Genomic DNA, 12600 nt, shown 5'->3' on the forward strand with positions numbered 1-12600 from the left:
TTGTGAAGGTTTTCAGAACTGGGGTACAGCTTGGAACTCAGACACAGCTTTACATGCTTGACCTTCTAAGGCCCACATCTACTTCCCATCACCCTCCCCTGGCCCACTGAGGATATGTAGCTCTGGGCATCAGCCTGCCAGCCTCCATTTCCCAGCAGTAAGGGAGCAGCAGTAGGTCATTCTGTGTGATCCTCGGGGTCTCTTCCAGCTCTTCAGGGCTATATGCCCAATCACGGCTGTGCTGACTCTTTGTAAAATAGCATCTTATTCTGGGGCACCTGGGTGGCTCAGTGGGTTAAAGCCTCTGCCTTTGGCTTGGGTCATGATCCCAGGGTCCTGGGATTGAGCTCCGAGTCGGGCTCTCTGCTCAGTGGGAAGCCTGCCTCCTCCTCCTCTCTCTCTCTCTCTCTCTCTCTCTCTGCCTGCTTGTGATCTTTGTCTGTCAAATAAATAAAATCTTTAATCCAATAAAATAAAATCTCTGACTCCACCTCCTCATCATGGGAGGAGGAAAAAAAAATAGCGTCTTATTCTCTGTATCTCTGACTCCACCTCCTCATCATGCTGGTGCTCTCTGCCCCCAGTTCAGGCATACCAAAATGGGTGGGCAAAATAAAACGTTATGCTTTTATTTTCCTTTTCTTCACAGCATGAACAATTTGCTCTATTTTGCACATACATAGGTAACAGCAGTGAGGGTGAGGAAGAGTGTGTCTGTTGGTGTTGCTGGGTTGAGACAGAAGAGTAGGGATTCTTGTTGGGACATGTGGAAGTTTCACATGGAGGGGACTCTCGGGGACCTCACAGGAGAAGTGGATGAAATTCACAACATCAGAAAATGGGTCTTCCATGGGCTTGGAAGTGGTGTGGCTTCATCCAGACTCTGTGGCTGTCTCCTACATGCTTCCACACACCATCCTTCCTTTCCCTTTCCCCTTTTAACAGGGAGCCTGTACAGTTAAGAATCAGAGAGAAAGGATGAGCCCAAGTTCTATTCAGGGGAACTCTTGGAAGAAGAGAAATGCTAGCATGCTTCCTTAAGAAATAGTTTACATTCCTTCTTAGTTCTTGTATCACTCCTTTCCTACAGGGATTTAGAAGGAATGACATACCCATGCGTCAGAGCCCTGTCTGTCTATGTGGGGTCACACAGTAGTTGTTTATGTATTTGAATGCTGGTTTGATAACTTGAAAACTCCATCTTTTCCTACTCTTCTCTCCTGTCTTCTAGATATAAGCCAAAGCCTCAGAACGGTTGCCATTTCTCATTGGAGTTGCCAACTCATTGGAGTTGGTCCAAGAGGGTAGATTTTTACCTTGTCTGCCTCATGTAGCCACTTTTGCTAACAGGCTCTGAGATATCTGCCTCCATCTAAAGTAGGGATTGCAAGATTCTGGAACAAAACTTAGATTTGTGTATGAAAGTGTTGAACCAGTGAAAGGGACCATCAGTAGCTCTGCATTAAGGGAGAGAAGAAGACAGGCAAATCTGTGGGTCATCAGGGTAGGAGGTCCATGCAGGGTGGGACTTGAGGAGGTTAGGAAGCCTGGCTAAAAAAATAAACCGTGAGTTTGCTGGCCAGATGTTGTGATTATCTCCACCATAGGAAGGCAAGTTGGGAAATTAGCACCCTCAGACCACAAGTCCTTTAAATCCCTTATGGCTATTATTAACGAGGTGACCCCTACCTGGTCTTTTGTGTTAGAGAAAGAAGAAATTAACAGAGATAGATTTTCCATCTGTGCAGTCCTGAGCAGATTAAGGTGTCTGGATTTGATAAATTAGTGCATGAGAATTTTCCAGTCTTCTCATGCTTCTCATAGCTGTATAAGTCACAGCAAAGAGGCAGAAGGGTGATTAAAAACATCTTCTTGTCACCTATGAATGGAAAGCCCTTGATTACCCATAATGGGAAATTTGCTTGATATACTTGTGAAAAATGTGATCAATTATATTTGTTAAAGTGAAATGCTGGTTATATGGATGCAAAGCCTACTTATACTACATGTGTATGATAGGACTGAGGTCCATATATCAACTTTCCAAGCAGAAAAATCTGGATCAAGTGTAAACTCTCCTTTTCACAATGCTCCAGATGGCTTAATTTATCCTCTCACAGCTGAAATAAATGGGCTCCAATGTGAAAATTATTGACTTAAATCCTTCCAAGTTAGCATAGGGCATAAGCGCAGCAAATCAAATCAAATCAAATCAAATCAAATCAAATCAATTCGTTCCTAATTTATATAAGAAATAATTATAGCACTCTGTGACCAACAAAGGGCTTCCAACGCACTATTTCCTCTTATTGAAACCTCAAAATTCTGTGAGGATATACATTATTATTATCTCCCCTTCACGGTTAAGAAGACAAGATGCTTAGGGATGGTCAGCAATTTACTGGGACCTATGACTAGGACATGGCGACTCAGGACAGAACTCAAGTATCCACTCAGATGCCAGAGCTCTTTCAGCCATCTCTCGGTGTCTTCTGAGAGGGGGGATTTTCTTGGAAGGCAGCCCATTACTTCCTAGAACCTGGGACACTATTCTCCTACTTTCTCCCGTGGGAAAGATGGGAGAAGGACCCTCAGGAATATCAGGTCGAGTGACTAGCCTTGTGTGAATAAGCACTGTTTACTAGAAGCAGTGAAGGCCTGGGTTTGGAGGATGTGGTGTTCCAGGTCCTAGCAATGCCAGCTGAGGGCTATAACATTCCTGTGGTGAGTCTGTCAGTGTGAATCAGAAATTGTTCCATGGTCTGAGGCCAGAGGCTGCCCTAACGATTTCTTGGACCCCATGTTCTGCTGCCTCTCTGTGGGAACGAGAGGAACTGTCAATGTGTGGCTTGAATTTGGGGCTAAAGATACAAAGACCATACAAAGAAAACAGACACAACACAAGAGAGGGAGAAAAGCTTTCTCTATAATGATTTTGTGAAATTTCCAATTTTTTAAAAACTAGGTCTTCATATCTTACATATTTTATCTTTTGAAATAACAATGACTTTTGGTATGTAAATGACAAAATTTCCCCCCAAATACCATTTTTTAAACCCTACAAAATTTTCACCTGTAGCTTTAAATTTCCCAGAAAGTTTACCTCTCTCCATTGGTCTTCCTTTTTCTCTTCCTCCATAATCTCAAAAACAATCACATTTTTGAGCTTTTATCACCAGCTTCCAGGAGTGTTCAGGTCTACAAAACAGGATAAAATGAGCAGGACAGACAAGGAGTCCATGGGAGGTTTATGTGGGAGGGAGCCAGGGATAGGTACTTCTTTTTTAAGGTAGTGGAGGGAAGTGCAGGTCTATTGCCCTATAGGGAGGTCTTATCAAGCAGACTAGAAAAAAATATTTTTAACTTTCTGTGTCTTGGAGTGTTTTGCTTTAAAGTAAGGTAAATGTCTGAAATATAAGTCTGTAAAGTGCATTATTTTTTTTTAAGAGTATTTACTTATTTATTTGAGAGAGACAGAGTTAGAGAGGGAGAGGCTGCATGCACAGGCAGTGGGGAGGGGCAAAGGGAGAGGGAGAAGTGGACTCCCTGATGAGCAAGGGACCCCCCCCCCCCTCCAATGCAGGACTGGGTCTTAGGATCCTGGGATCATGACTTGAGCGGCAGGCAGATGCTTAACCGACTGAGGTACCCAGATGCCCCAAAGTACATTAAATTTTTGATGGGAAGTTTTTATTTAGAGTAAAGTTCTCTGGCACTGGAATTTAAGAGATGAAAATGAAGCTCTGGTTCTGGGTACTAACTAGCTAAGTGGCCACTAACAACTCATTGAACAAAGCTAGGTTATCGTGTTTGTTCTCTGAGGACTTTCCAGTTCTGACACTCTATATAAAGTATGAATCTACAAATCAAGAGAAGTAATGAAACTGTGTGATGAAATGGAAGTATTAAAACAATCAGCTTGTCCCTAAAGATTAATAATTTGGTCAAATGACCTCTCTGCAAGGAAGATACCTAGTGGGCTAGCCTCTCTCGGGGAGATCTGGAACTTCAGTAGACACGAGGGTGTTTATATACATGGTAACATAGTGCTTGGGGCTTAACAGTTAGTTGAATGACTGAATGAAGGAAGGAATGAAACTTTGCAAGGCTGGTTAACATTCAGTGAAATGAAAGAATCAGTGCCTTTTGAGAACAATAAAACAAATCCCACCATGGAATTTTAAGGACAGAATTCCCAGCTGTCGGTCCCCAAAAAATGATTGATATTTCCTTCTCTGACCAGATTCCAGGTGAATAAATTCCCTTCTGGCGTTGAATACTGACCTCTATCCCCTCCCCATATACTTAAGCTGCCCCTGGAAAAGGTCATTTATGTTATCTGGGGTAGAAACTTAATTACCTAAGTCTGTTGACTTTTTCTGGCCTGTCATAAATTTAGAAATGGTTCTGCACATAAAATAGTATTCTAGATAATTCTACCTTTAAATTAAACCCTCTTGGTGAGCAATTTAGAATTTTAAAAAAGAAATTAGAACAAAGAGAGAGCTTGCACTAATTTAAACAGCAATATAGATAAATGGCAATGGTGTCCCTTTTAAAAGATTTTGGTACTTAGGAGACAGTACTGTTGGGATTGAAAAGCTTATCTTCAGTCTATTTTACACTGCATTGGTTTTGATACAGATGTCTTGATTTATTACTAGAATAAATGAATTCCAAGATAGCAGAACGGGTTTCAATTCTTTTTTATCTGTGGTTTGCCTCTGTGTTCCCATGACAACGTTTTCTTGCTGTTTTTCTTTCCTTACGCTTTCCTTTCACATTCAAACGCAGAAGTCCTGTGGATCATTGTACTACCCTCAATGATCTATATGCTACCCTCCAAAGCTACCCTCAAGGAACTATATGCATTGTGGCATCTTGATCGGGAGAAGAGGGCAGAGAGCACAAGGGCCACTTCACGGTTGGGGGTTCCTGTGACATACAGAATAGCTATTGGAATGGGAGCTAGGACATAGAGACTCTGGCCTTCTCTTTGATTTAAGTTAGCTAAGGATGGACAAGTCTCTTCATTCTGGATCTTAACGTCTTGTCTATAATGTGAAAAGATTAGACTGCTTTCCTCCCATCTAGTTCTATGATTCTAAGTTCTTGCCAATCCATGTGTGCCTACTTTAAAATTCAACTAAAACTACAGCTTTTGATGACAAATCCCTGAAAGTCCATCATAATTTAGAAGTTACTGTGAGTTGGAAAACATCTTTATTGGTACAATTAGATGTCTCCTCACTATCTAGAGGGTAAGTAAGAACTAAATACTTTCTTTTAAAAAGGTTTATTTACTTTTAGAGAGAGAGTGCAAGCAGGGGGAGGGACAGAGGGAGAGGGAGAGAGAGAATCACAAGCAGACCCCCTGCTGAGTGCAGAGCCCAATTCCAGGCTCTATCTCATGACCCTGAGATCAGGACCTGAGCTGAAACCATGGGTCAGATGCTAAACAAACTGAGCCAGCCAGGCACCCCAGAACTAAATACATCTAAGAACACTTTACACCAACTGTTAATTGTTTTAATAAAATATTAGCTGCATTGGTCAAGTATTAGTTTAGTCTGAGACATTTGGACAAAGAGACTAAAATTAAGTGTTTTTTATAACTCTACAAAAAGTTTTGTTTTGTTTTTCTCTCATATTAAAAAGGAAATAAATGCTGAAAGAGATTGTTCTGTGTTTCGGTCTCTGGAATCAATTATTCAGGAAAGGAACTATTTGGAAATCAATTCTAATCAGAAATTAAGACCCAGAATGGTGAAGAGACTTGTCCTCACTTAACTAGTTTAAGTTAGTTCCAACAGATTGCCTCAGTTTAAATTTGAACATTTGTGCCCTTGGACAAAAGTGTTCTACTTATAAGATTTAGTTAAGATTCTTGGTTGTGTATAATTGAAATCCTCAAGGATACTTTATCCCAAATGCAGGGCACTCATTGGAAGAACACATGTATGTAAGAGTAGAGTCTCATAGAACCCTAGGGCTTCAGGACCCTAAGATGTGGAGATGTGGAGATGTGGATGGGCCTCAGGACCAACTGGTGAGGGCTCCAGAGATTTCAGGGCTCTCTCTGTATCTCTTTTCTCTGTTGGACTCTGAATCATTTTTTCTCTTTCTGCACATCTGCTTCCTCTATTCCCTCTTCTGCAGTGGGGAGGATGACCACCCATAATTCCCAGTTTATATCTCCTTTCTTTAGAGACAAGTTAGACTAAGACTGGAGCCCTTAGGCCTGCTTCCCAATCTCCCAGGAAAAGGCTCGTTGGTCCAGCGTGGGTTGGGTGTCCCCCAGTTTACTATGGTGGGGGCAGGGGCAGGAACAGCTGATGAGATGCTATCAGGTCTGCTGAGAGCCCAAAGATGGTGATATATATGTATATCTTAGAAAGGGACATTTTCTAGAAATTAATGGAACATGGAAAGGAGGGGAGCAAATTTGAACGAACAACCTAATAAATGACCAAAAACACTTTCACGGAGTTGTCAACTAAATTTATAAAGTGATCACTTTGTGTAAATGTCCTATCTGAGCCTTCTCAAATTTTAAGGAAGCCAGTTTTTATAGCCTTTGGGGAGATTTTTTAAAAAGAGCACACCTGAACTAAGCAATATATTAGAATTAAACTATTGTCTGAAACGGCTTATGAATAAATAGATTTACTTCTAGAATTTGATGCTGGCTATGATGTTGTAAATTTTCTCTTTCAAATATGTTTCTTCTTCATAGACTTTTCAGAGACCATAAGATGCTGGAAGATTACAACAAATCTAAGTCCTTAGTGAAAGTGGGGTTCTGTACTAGGCAGATTACCACTTCAGATTCTACATGTGATCTCTCCCACTTTATAGCAACTCGCTGGGATTCCTGACCCATGTATTCAAGAAATAAGAACAACAAAAATCGTAAAGATAAGCCACATTCCTTGAACTGGGTTATAGTGATTCTGTGAACTATATCAATGAAAACAAAAGGTGGGGCGCACCTGGGTGGCTTAGTCCTTAAGCGTCCTTCAGCTCAAGTCATGATCCTGGGATCCTGGGATTGAGCCCCACATCTGGCTCCCTGTTCAGCAGAAAGCCTGCTACTCCCTCTCCCACCCACTCTGCTTGTGTTCCCTTTCTCGCTATCTCTGTCTCTGTCAAATAAATAAATAAAATCTTTAAAAAAGCAAAAACAAAGCAAAAGGTGGGTGCAAGAAGGAACGATGGTTCCATACAGTTCACGTTGTTGGGCTATTGCGGGGCTACAGGTTTTAGAGGTTCCCTTTCCCTTCTTCTGAAGTCATCAGCAGCTGTGATCCTTTTTTTGGCTGCCCTTTGTGTTGTGCATATTTCCTGTGATTATATTTAGTCAATTTTAACTTTTTGGAATTTAACTTTCAATTTTCAGGATGTGTGGTTTTGTATTAACCTTTCAATTACTGGGTCCAGTAGATTATGTGAGCAAAAAATCTCCAGGGCATTACTCAAGCACTTATAGTGTCGTATTATTTGAAGATCCTACTTTATCAGCAAGGAGCTTGGTTTCTTTTTATTGAATTCTCTAAGTGATTATATGATGAAGGAACAAGTAAAATGTCACACCATTTATCCCATGCCACAAGAAGAAAGATCTCAGGAGCTTGTTACATTTTTCGATCTTTTCCCATAAAGAATTTCAACTATGGCAGATATAATAAATAAAAATAATGGTAAAGGTAAATAGTAATAAAGAATCAGGTCTGGGGGGTGCCTGGGTGGCTCAGTGGGTTAAAGCCTCTGCCTTTGGCTCAGGTCATGATCCCAGAGTCCTGGCATCCAGCCCCGCATCAGGCTCTCTGCTCAGCAGGGAGCCTGCTTCCCTTCCTCTCTCTCTGCCTGCCTCTCTGCCTTCTTGTGATCTCTGTCAAATAAATAAATAAAGTCTTAAAAAAAAAATCAGGTCTGGACATGAAAAAGTGCTCCATATCACTCGGCATCAGGGAAATACAAATCAAAACCACAATGAGATATCACCTCACACCAGTCAGAATGGCTAAAATTAACAAGTCAGGAAATGACAGATGCTGGCGAGGATGCGGAGAAAGGGGAACCCTCCTACACTGTTGGTGGGAATGCAAGCTGGTGCAACCACTCTGGAAAACAGCATGGAGTTTCCTCAAAATGTTGAAAATAGAACTACCCTATGACCCTGCAATTGCACTGCTGGGTATTTACCCTAAAGATACAAACATAGTGATCTGAAGGGGCACGTGCACCCGAATGTTTATAGCAGCAATGTCTACAATAGCCAAACTATGGAAAGAACCTAGATGTCCATCTAGAGACGAATGGATAAAGAAGATGTGGTATATATACACAATGGAATACTATGCAGCCATCAAAAGAAATGAAATCTTGCCATTTGCGACGACGTGGATGGAACTAGAGGGTATCATGCTTAGCGAAATAAGTCAATCGGAGAAAGACAACTATCATATGATCTCCCTGATATGAGGGAGAGGAGATGCAACATGGGGGGTTGAGGGGGTAGGAGAAGAGTAAATGAAACAAGATGGGATTGGGAGGGAGACAAACCATAAGTGACTCTTAATCTCACAAAACAAACTGAGGGTTGATGGGGGGAGGGGGTTGGGAGAGGGGGTGGGGTTATGGATATTGGGGAGGGTATGTGCTATGGTGAGTGTTGTGAAGTGTGTAAACCTGGCGATTCACAGACCTGTACCCCTGGGGATAAAAATATATGTTTATAAAGCTGTAAAAAAAAAAAAAAAAAGAAAGAAAGGATGAATACCCAAGTTTTGTAGCAACATGGACGGGACTGGAAGAGATTATGCTGAGTGAAATAAGTCAAGCAGAGAGAGTCAATTATCATATGGTTACACTTATTTGTGGAGCATAACAAATAGCATGGAGGACAAGGGGAGATGGAGAGGAGAAGAGAGTTGAGGGAAATTGGAAGGGGAGGTGAACCATGAGAGACTATGGACTCTGAAAAACGATCTGAGAATTTTGAAGGGGTGGGGGGTGGGAGGTTGGGGGCACCAGGTGGTGGGTATTGTAGAGGGCACAGATTGCATGGAGCACTGGGTGTGGTGCAAAAATAATGAATACTGTTATGCTGAAAAAATAAAAAATTAAAAAAAAAATCAGGTGTGGGAAATATAAATAAGGATCAAGATGAAGAAGAGATCAAGCGAAAATCAGGAAAAGAACAATGAGAACAACATAAACGTCTACAGAGCTGGTGTTGTTCAGAGTCGGATTGGAATCCGTGTTTTCCAGGCATCCATGCTATAAGGGACGTGGTTAGCTGCACCATGCCCATTGTGAGAAGGGAGGGACTGGAGGGAAGGAGAAGGGGAAATGGGAAGGAGGGAAGGAAGGAGAGAAGAAAGGAAGGAAGGAGGGAAGGAGGGAAGGAAGTTTTCTTTAACATGTTCCACAGAAATAAATCTCTCAGAAAACCAAATTCTGTTTGCCCTTTCAAATAGCAATAAAAAATAAAATCTTGGGGGCACCTGGGTGGCTCAGTGGTTTAAGCCTCTGCCTTCGGCTCAGGTCATGATCTCGGGGTTCTGGGATCGAGCCCCGCATCGGGCTCTCTGCTCAGCACGGAGCCTACTTCCCTCTCTCTCTCTGCCTGCTCTCTGCCTACTTATGATCCCTCTGTCAAATAAATAAATTCTTAAAAAAAAAAAAAAAAAAAGCATCTGCCTTCGGCTCAGATCATGATCCCAGGGTCCTGGGATCTAGCCCCGCATCAGGCTCCCTGCTCAGTGGGGAGTCTGCTTCTCCCTCTCCCACTCCCCCTGCTTGTGCTCTCTCTCTCTGTCAAATAAATAAAATCTTAAAAAAAAAAACACAAAAACCTCTAAACCTCAACTTCTTTAATGAAAAGAAGAAGAAATAACACCCATCTCATGTAGTTAGTGGTTAAGTGCATTAAATAAACTAATGTATGCAGAGTGCCTTTTATCAGAGGTACTTAATTAATTGCGGCTGGTATAATTCTTTTTTTTTTTTTGCTCATTTATTTTTTTTTTAATTTTATTTTTTATAAATATAATATATTTTTATCCCCAGGGGTACAGGTCTGTGAATCGCCAGGTTTACACATTTCACAGCACTCACCATAGCACATACCCTCCCCAGTGTCCATAATCCCACCCCTCTCCCAAATCCCCTCCCCCCATCAACCCTCAGTTTGTTTTGTGAGATTAAGAGTCACTTATGGTTTGTCTCCCTCCCAATCCCATCTTGTTTCATTTACTCTTCTCCTACCCCCTCAACCCCCCATGTTGCATCTCCTCTCCCTCATATCAGGGAGATCATATGATAGTTGTCTTTCTCCGATTGACTTATTTCGCTAAGCATGATACCCTCTAGTTCCATCCACGTCGTCGCAAATGGCAAGATTTCATTTCTTTTGATGGCTGCATAGTATTCCATTGTGTATATATACCACATCTTCTTTATCCATTCGTCTCTAGATGGACATCTAGGTTCTTTCCATAGTTTGGCTATTGTAGACATTGCTGCTATAAACATTCGGGTGCACGTGCCCCTTCGGATCACTACGTTTGTATCTTTAGGGTAAATACCCAGCAGTGCAATTGCTGGCTCATAGGGTAGTTCTATTTTCAACATTTTGAGGAAACTCCATGCTGTTTTTCAGAGTGGTTGCACCAGCTTGCATTCCCACCAACAGTGTAGGAGGGTTCCCCTTTCTCCGCATCCTCGCCAGCATCTGTCATTTCCTGACTTGTTCATTTTAGCCATTCTGACTGGTGTGAGGTGATATCTCATGGTGGTTTTGATTTGTAGTTCCCTGATGCCGAGTGATGTGGAGCACTTTTTCATGTGTCTGTTGGCCATCTGGATGTCTTCTTTGCAGAAATGTCTGTTCATGTCCTCTGCCCATTTCTTGATTGGATTATTTGTTCTTTGGGTGTTGAGTCTGCTAAGTTCTTTATAGATTTTGGACACTAGCCCTTTATCTGATATGTCATTTGCAAATATCTTCTCCCATTCTGTCAGTTGTCTTTTGGTTTTGTTCACTGTTTCCTTTGCTGTGCAAAAGCTTTTGATCTTGATAAAATCCCAAGTGTTCATTTTTGCCCTTGCTTCCCTTGCTTTTGGCGATGTTCCTAGGAAGAAGTTGCTGCGGCTGAGGTCGAAGAGGTTGTTGCCTGTGTTCTCCTCAAGGATTTTGATGGATTCCTTTCTCACATTGAGATCCTTCATCCATTTTGAGTCTATTTTCGTGTGTGGTGTAAGGAAATGATCCAATTTCATTTTTCTGCATGTGGCTGTCCAATTTTCCCAACACCATTTATTGAAGAGGCTGTCTTTTTTCCACTGGACATTCTTTCCTGCTTTGTCGAAGATGAGTTGACCATAGAGTTGAGGGTCTATTTCTGGGCTCTCTATTCTGTTCCATTGATCTATGTGTCTGTTTTTGTGCCAGTACCATGCTGTCTTGATGATGACAGCTTTGTAATAGAGCTTGAAGTCCGGAATTGTGATGCCACCGACTTTGGCTTTCTTTTTCAATATTCCTTTGGCTATTCGAGGTCTTTTCTGGTTCCATATAAATTTTAGGATTATTTGTTCCATTTCTTTGAAGAAAATGGATGGTACTTTGATAGGAATTGCATTAAATGTGTAGATTGCTTTAGGTAGCATAGACATTTTCACAATATTTATTCTTCCAATCCAGGAGCATGGAACATTTTTCCATTTCTTTGTGTCTTCCTCAATTTCTTTCAGGAGTACTTTATAGTTTTCTGTGTATAGATTCTTAGTCTCTTTGGTTAGGTTTATTCCTAGGTATCTTACAGTTTTGGGTGCAATTGTAAATGGGATGGACTCCTTAATTTCTCTTTCTTCTGTCTTGTTGTTGGTGTAGAGAAATGCAACTGATTTCTGTGCATTGATTTTATATCCTGACACTTTACTGAATTCCTGTACAAGTTCTAGCAGTTTTGGAGTGGAGTCTTTTGGGTTTTCCACATATAGTATCATATCATCTGCAAAGAGTGATAGTTTGACTTCTTCTTTGCCGATTTGGATGCCTTTAATTTCCTTTTGTTGTCTGATTGCTGAGGCTAGGACTTCTAGTACTATGTTGAATAGCAGTGGTGATAACGGACATCCCTGCCGTGTTCCTGACCTTAGCGGAAAAGCTTTCAGTCTTTCTCCATTGAGAATGATATTTGCAGTGGGTTTTTCATAGATGGCTTTGATAATATTGAGGTATGTGCCGTCTATCCCTACACTTTGAAGAGTTTTGATCAGGAAGGGATGCTGTACTTTGTCAAATGCTTTTTCAGCATCTATGGAGAGTATCATATGGTTCTTGTTCTTTCTTTTATTAATGTGTTGTATCACATTGATTGATTTGCGGATGTTGAACCAGCCTTGCAGCCCTGGAATAAATCCCACTTGGTCGTGGTGAATAATCCTTTTAATGTACTGTTGAATCCTATTGGCTAGTATTTTGGTGAGAATTTTTCCATCTGTGTTCATCAAGGATATTGGTCTGTAGTTCTCTTTTTTGATGGGATCCTTGTCTGGTTTTGGGATCAAGGTGATGCTGGCCTCATAAAA

At 41.3% G+C, this 12600-nt stretch overlaps 1 protein-coding gene across 1 annotated transcript in view; it reads left to right on the top strand.

The window, feature by feature from the left end:
• Positions 1–12600, top strand: part of PSD3 (pleckstrin and Sec7 domain containing 3) — a 735018-nt gene that overhangs the window by 113441 nt on the left and 608977 nt on the right.

Source organism: Lutra lutra, chromosome 2 (genome assembly GCF_902655055.1).
Source record: "Lutra lutra chromosome 2, mLutLut1.2, whole genome shotgun sequence".
Classification (NCBI taxonomy): Eukaryota; Metazoa; Chordata; class Mammalia; order Carnivora; family Mustelidae; genus Lutra; species Lutra lutra.